This window comes from Prenolepis imparis, unplaced genomic scaffold, assembly GCF_030444845.1.
Source record: "Prenolepis imparis isolate NDT839.2.m4 unplaced genomic scaffold, iyPreImpa1.0 SCAF_15, whole genome shotgun sequence".
In the NCBI taxonomy this organism is placed as follows: domain Eukaryota; kingdom Metazoa; phylum Arthropoda; class Insecta; order Hymenoptera; family Formicidae; genus Prenolepis; species Prenolepis imparis.
In genome coordinates, this window is record NW_028141173.1 from 7390395 (window position 1) to 7396720 (window position 6326).

Here is a 6326-nt window from a genome sequence, read left to right on the forward strand (position 1 = left end):
TAAAGCCAAGGGGTGTCTCACTCACCAAAAATTTGTACATGTATTGCGAATTATCGGGAATTCCAAGTAATTCCATGTAATGTGCCGTGTAATTATAAGTAATGCGACGGAATTACGTGTAATACTAAACAATATAAAGTAATTCCATGTAATGCTAAAGTAATTCCATGTAATTCTAAAGTAATTCAATATGTTTGTTTATAATTTTTTGTTTTACAAATACAGTAAGTAATATATAGAGTATCTTGCAGTTTTTTCCAATTAAATATTCCTCTTTATTTACTAAAATAAACACTATTTAAAAGTTTTGCAAAATGTCAGAATATTATAGGATATGTAATAACATTTTATAAAATTTTATGTATCGTTTCTGATTTCATCGAAAATAATATCAACTCTTTTCAAATAAAATACAATATATTCAAATGTTAGTACTAAAACTTTAATTTAGTAAAGAAAAATGCAATTAAAATGGAGAAAGATATTAAGAGAAATAAATTTATAAGATATTATTATTAATTATGTAATCGATATACATATTATGCAAAAAATTCAAAATTAATATTTTTTATCATACAAATATTTTTTTAGTTGAAACACCCAAATTAAGATATCCCTATATGTATAATACTTAATATATAACAAAACGTTTCCGATTATAAATAAAAATAAATGAAAAAAAATTATTTTAAACTGTGACTAAAAAATTCAAAAATTTTTAAAGTCAACTAAAAACATTTTTAATAAAAATTTATTTATATGTTTATATTAAATTTTTATTTCTTTTATACGAATTTAAACACAAAATACAAACTTTTAATACTGATCTGATCAATTATTAATGATTTTATAAATTATAATATTTTGTTATACATATATTTGTATAGAGTTGTGTTTACATATATATATTTTAGTTAGGTAGCATGTTATATAGGTAGGTCTATATATTAGTTAGCTTATATATTATACATTTTTATTACATAGTTAGTCATTACAGAGTTAGTCATATATTTTCTTTAGTTCTTTGTATTTTGTTTCAATTAATTTTTTTTATATAGTCCTCGCGTGATGGAAAAAGAGACGAATAAAAAACAAGCGAGAACGCGTACATATGCACTACTACCGAAGCACTGAGTGCATATGTCGCAGTACATACAAGAATAAACTTTGATTTTACACACACACAAACACATACAAAACTTATTTTATTAAATTAAAAAAATTATTTTTCTGCGATTATTACCCCTATTTATCTGAAATATTAATAAATAATCATAAATTTGACTCTCAAAAAAATTGTAAATCAATGCGAAGTAATACGTAATGCGAAATAATACGACGTAATGCGAAGTAATGCGAAGTAATGCGAAGTAATGCGTAAGTAATTCCAGAAAAAATGTACATGTATTGCCACAGTGAGACACCCCTTGATTAAAGCTATAGGAACTATTCATATGAAGATGCTCTTGGGGAAAAAATGTTTTTGGAAAAAAAATATTTTTTCCAAAATTGATTTTACCATTGTTTGTTCCTCTTTAGATCATACAACTTTTGTCCGAAACATTTTTTCGAAAATGCATTTGTTTCGAAAAATTCAAGGTGGGCAACTAAAATGAGACACCCTATATATAAATATATATTTTGTGGAATTGATCATGATAAGTTACACTGTGTATGTGTACCGATAGTCCTAAACTACAAATTATTATATGACTTCATCATCATAGGCGGAATATTTGCTATCTCAGCAAAATTCTGTAGTTAAATCCTTCCTAACATGACTAAAAAATAACATATCGAAATAAAAAAGATTTTATAATAGGGACATTTATTCAGGGGGTGAACAATATATTCATGACATCTGATCAGAATTTCTAATTAATGTTAATCTTTTTCACAAAAAATCTCAAATATCGCAAAAAAGCCATTTTTTGCATATTAAATCTTAATTATTTCGGAAACCTGACGTACTAGTGAAAATTGGATTGCAGCATCATTTCCAACATCCAAAAATCTATAAAAAACACCTTGTCTGGTTTAAAATAACAAAAAAGATATTTTTTTTATAAATTAGTGTAATTTTCGTAATATCAATGTTTTATAATTTTAATTTTTTTCTGAAAAAATTGTATCCTGGAAATAACATTCTTACCATAATTTCATAAGCTTTTTTGCTATAAGCTCATGCACATATCACAATTGAGAGAAATAAAATGACTTATTTAAAATAAAAAATAATGCCGAATAAAAACAATAAATAAAAAATATAAAACATAAAAAATTTTATCAGTTTAAAATTGTATAATTGAATATATGTATATTTAAAAGTATTATAACTTGGGGTTTAGTAAATGAATAATATGTATGTATGTACGAATTTTTCTCACGTATCAGCTTTCCTTTTCTGCATCTATATTTATATCTCCTTAAGGTGTCAAGTAAGAAATAATCCATATCGCATCTACGTCGTCGGATTATTATCGTTGAGGGATCGGAACGATAAATGAGAAAATTTCTGGACGCAATGAGAACGGAGAAGTCTCGTGGGATTTCGAAATAGTAGATGAAAAAGAAATAATAGGGGGAGATATACGACGGGACGCACTGGACGCGTTGCTATCGTCGTTGGATGACGGTATAATTGACGGCTCTTAACGGATCGTTGTTATGCTCCTGGTGTAATTACCTGTCGCTCGTTGCCCGCGTATTTTAATCGATTTATCATAAGCGAAGCGAAGGCATACTCCATTCCGGCAATTCACACGAAGATGACAATGGAACGAGCAAATAGCGCATATGTATTTAACGCCTCCAGAATCAAACGAAAGCAATGATCCAATTATTGAATTTTTCTTTATTTAAATTTAATTATATCTTTTAGAAAATAATGTGTAGTAGCAAAAATATAAATTAAATAATCTTAATACCCTTTACAAGGCGCAATCTTATTGTATCTTTAAAAGAAAAGAAAAATATATTTGCGAAATGGTTAATTTTTTTAATTACGAGTAAGTGCTCCACACAATTTTCACGAATGGCACAAATTTTTTAAGTACGACACTTGAGATATTGACGCTTAAAAAGCTTCCTAGACAGTCATAAGAATAATTTAATAAAGTTGTATATGTAACTAAAAAAGTTTAAGTTTTTGTGGATCATAGCGATACATATTACAAGAAAGATGACCGTGACCGACAATATGGTCAGACTGTTAAAACAAAAGTCTAAAAAATTCCGACTGTTCGTGAAGTTTGGACGACGATGGTGATTCATAACGTCGTACTGTACATGACGCGCCAAAGTCGCAAAAAAAAAAAAAAAAAAAAAAAAACGATAAGCGACGAGACGCGATTTATTGTGCGTAACGCGCTAATCGACGGCACCATCAAGTCACGACGTTGCAAAAAAGTTCTTCTTTATTTTTTTTACGCGTGCGACTATTTTTCACATCATGCACCGAGTGAAAGAACGTCACGACGATTTCGAGTTATCTCGAGTGTGACGAAGTTATCTTTCGATACCTATTGGAAAAATGGTGCAATTTAGCATTGTGTAGAAATGGTAGAGAGTCGAATACGCGTCGCGCACGAAGAGTAGTAATGAGAGAAGAGCGTTCATTAATTTTAAAAATGATGAGATAGTGCAAAAAAAGAAAAGTGAAAATCAACGTTATTAAAGACTTTTTCGAAATATGCACACAAGCGAAGGTGCACTTTCGTATTCCTTGAAATTATTAACATAAATTTAATGTCGATTTTTTATTTAACAAACATTTAAATATTATTATTGATTACATTTTTAACACACATTTTTATCATTTATTTTCTCGGTTGTAAACTTGATTTTAGAATAGATACATTAATAAAAAAATACTAAAGTTAAAATAAAAAACAAAACTAAAATTTCTTCGCATTTCGACGCCATCAGATGCTGTCAATTGAAAAAATCAATAAATAAAATTAAAACAAAAGAAAAAAAAGGCTTATGACTTAACGTAGTTTTATCTTTCGAGTCTCAAAAGCAAAACTTAAATATATACCTCTTTTACGAAATTCTCCACGCATACCGAGACGCGAGAGAGTCCGTCGCCGACAGACGCGCATCTAATCTTCTCCCTCCTTCCTTCTATTCGTCGTCCTTCCTCCTCCTTTGTACGCGGCTCTTGTAATAATAGAAGGACGCGACGGAGCAAGAGTCGGTCGGCGATGCACGCGCGTGTGCACACACGCGCACACGTACACACGAGTGCCGCGGCGCGCGGCTTGCTCGTTTGTTTACCCGTCGCGGCGCTCCCGTGTGAACGTACCGCGCCGGCTTACCTCATCCTCCCCCTCCTTCACCTTCCTTCTCCTCTTCGGCTTATCTTCGTCGCGCTCATGCGTCTGCGGTCACTGGTTCGCTCTATACTCTATACGTTCCGGTCGCTCGTTATCCTTCTCGCCGACCGTTTTCTATCTACATCACTCTCGCACAGTAATTGCGGTATCCTCCCTCCTTCGTTGGAGCCGACTTTGTTCGTTTTTATCGCTCTACATCTCGTTCGCTCTATCGTTCTCGTCTCTTCTCGTTCTATACCTATCGCATATCCTCTTTCTTCTTCTCTTTCGCTTTCTCTTTCGCTTTCTCATTCTTTCGTGTTTTTAGATCTATATAATTCTATTTGCTCTCCGTCGCTTTACGTCATTATATATCTGTATGTTGCTCTTCGTCTCTTTTATGTCTTGTATATCTGTTATCTTTTTCTCATTCGAATACGGCGAATCTGAAAATCCATCTCACCTCTTATATCGTTTTTTGCCGTCCCTCTTCAGACGATTTTTTTTCTCTAATTCTATAGTGAATATACATATTGTATATTTATCGTCCTTTCTTTCGGCAAAAGTGCCTCTGTGCAGATTCGGCCTTGCTATTTCGCATGCTGTTCTTTTTTTGCAAAAGTTACGTGTTACTTTTATTTTCCTTTGTAACAATTTTTTATTTCCTTTTCTTCAAATTCTGCAAATCCGTTTTTTCTCTTATTTTTCTACATCTATATTGTTAATACTATATCTATCTCTTTTACTCTTGCGTATTATTAGTTATTTCATTTTTATTCTCTCTTTATTATCTACCCTTTTCATTTTTCGTACATAGTTTTTGCTTTTATTTGTTTTCTTAACTTTAACATAGTCATGTAATCAGATGGTAAATGCAAGTAGCACAGGAAATGTTTATTTTATGGACATTCATTTATAGTATAGAGAAGTTCACAATACACTCTCTTGACTATAAAAAGTCTTCTAAAAAAATTGAAATCTTTAGGAATTTCATATTTCAATAGTCAATTAATGTATTTAAAGCAAAATTATCGTGTGACACATACCGTAGAGACATTGCATGAAAAATAAATCTTATGTGCACTTTTCAAGCACCCGTTGTATACGCCTTCGCGTACTGACTGTACTATCCATTTAAAGTCTAGTTCACTTTATCTGGTTCTATCTCCGTTCGTCTGCGACTATCTCACTGTCGGAGCTTCCACGATTGCTCCTTCTTCCATCCGCTTCTGAGCCGCCGTGAACGGCATCGGCATTTAGCCAGCGAGTTGAAAGCCACCAAAAAGTGAAGGATTTGCCAGAACGTAGACATGTTCGCAAGAGACTGTATTACGAAACAGAGAAATCACGTATCTTCTATAATTTGGAAAATTTCGATATTCTGATGAACGAAACGTGAAATATACATCAATTCTTGAAGTTCTTAAAATAAAAAGAAAGAAAAAAGTAAAAAAATTACATTAAAGGTTCCTGGAAAGACGGACATATTGTAAGAAAATTGTAAAGAAATTATTAATTTATTGTAAAGAAAAAAAAACGAGAAGTCAGTTTCATTCAACCTCGGATCCTGTATAAATGTAATTGTAAGCCTAACTCAATCTATACTCGATTGAGTCAATAATATCTTTAATCGTATTTTAAATGATCCGAATTAGACATGGATTTAATTTAGATAGATAGATAGATAGATAGATAGATAGATAGATAGATAGATAGATAGATAGATAGAGAGAGAGAGAGATAGAAAGAGAGAGATAGAGAGAGAGAGAGAGAGAGAGAGGGAGAGAGAGGGAGAGAGAGGGAGAGAGAGAGGGAGAGAGAGGGAGAGAGAGGGAGAGAGAGGGAGAGAGAGGGAGAGAGAGGGAGAGAGAAAGGAGAGAGAAAGGAGAGAGAGGGAGAGAGAGGGAGAGAGAGGGAGAGAGAGGGAGAGAGAGGGAGAGAGAGGGAGGAGAGAGAGAGAGAGAGAGAGAGAGAGAGAGAGAGAGAGAGAGAGAGAGAGAGAGAGAGAGA